Below are 1,165 nucleotides of genomic sequence, written 5' to 3'. Positions count from 1 at the left end.
ACAAAAAACCAAAAAAACAAAACAACAACAACAAAAAAACCAACCCAAACAAACAAAAAGATGTATGTTTGAGACAGGTTTCTTGTGTTAGCCCAGGCTGTCTTTGAATCGCCTCTGTAGGCCAGCCTAACCTCTGAGAGATCCTCCTACCTCTCTACCCTCCTCTCCCACTGGTGCTGCGATTAGATTAAAGTTGTGTGCTGCTCTGCCCAGCTTAAGAACATTTTTAAGGAAAAGAAAACAAGAATCCACCGGGCAGTGGTGGCGCACGCCTTTAATCCCAGCACTTGGGAGGCAGAGGCAGGAGGATTTCTGAGTTCGAGGTCAACCTGGTCTACAGAGTGAGTTCCAGGACAGCCAAGGCTATACAGAGAAACCGTATCTCGAAAAACTACAAAAAAAAAAAAAAAAAAGGAGAGAGAGAGAGAGAGAGAGAGAGAGAGAGAGAGAGAGAGAGAAATCAAGAGTCCTCCTGATCTCTAGGACAAGACATACAAGATGGAGTTTACTCATAAACACTCCTAGGAGAGAAGTCCCCATTACCCTTTACAGAGTGAAGTTTAGCTCTTGACCAAAGAACTGAGACTTGTACCAAAGACTATCTAGAATATAGAGCCATTTTACAACTAGAGCTCAAAATAGTGCCTCTCTTTAGTAACCAAATTAATGTGGGTCAGCTACTCATTGTCACAGAGTCCTTTATGAAAGTTTCCCAAAGGTGACAAGACACTAAGTTATACATATTTTCAAGTGTCTGGTCCAATGAAAGTTTTCTTTTTAAATTCTCTATACTGCCACGTATTTACCCTCCTTTCACACCATGGAAATTGTTGATCAAGTCACCATCTGCTATTAAGATGGTAGCTCTCAACTACAAAGCAAATTTTTGCATTTCCACTGGTTAGCACAATCCCAAGCCTACAACTTGCACACAGTAAATGTTTGCAAAATGAAAACAATGACTCGATTATTCCAAAACCATGTACTTATCAATGCAATCATTATCAATATAGTACATCCATGACAAATGCAATTTTATAAAAATATTATTGGGCAAGTGAGATGGCTTAGCAGGTAAAGAAGGTACTTGTTGCCCCACCTAATGACCTGAGTTCACTTCCCAGAACCCACCAGGTGGAGGGAAGAATAGACTGCAGAAAGTGGT

Source organism: Grammomys surdaster, unplaced genomic scaffold, assembly GCF_004785775.1.
Source record: "Grammomys surdaster isolate TR1022 unplaced genomic scaffold, NIH_TR_1.0 373, whole genome shotgun sequence".
Classification (NCBI taxonomy): Eukaryota; Metazoa; Chordata; class Mammalia; order Rodentia; family Muridae; genus Grammomys; species Grammomys surdaster.
This window is presented reverse-complemented; position numbering follows the sequence as displayed.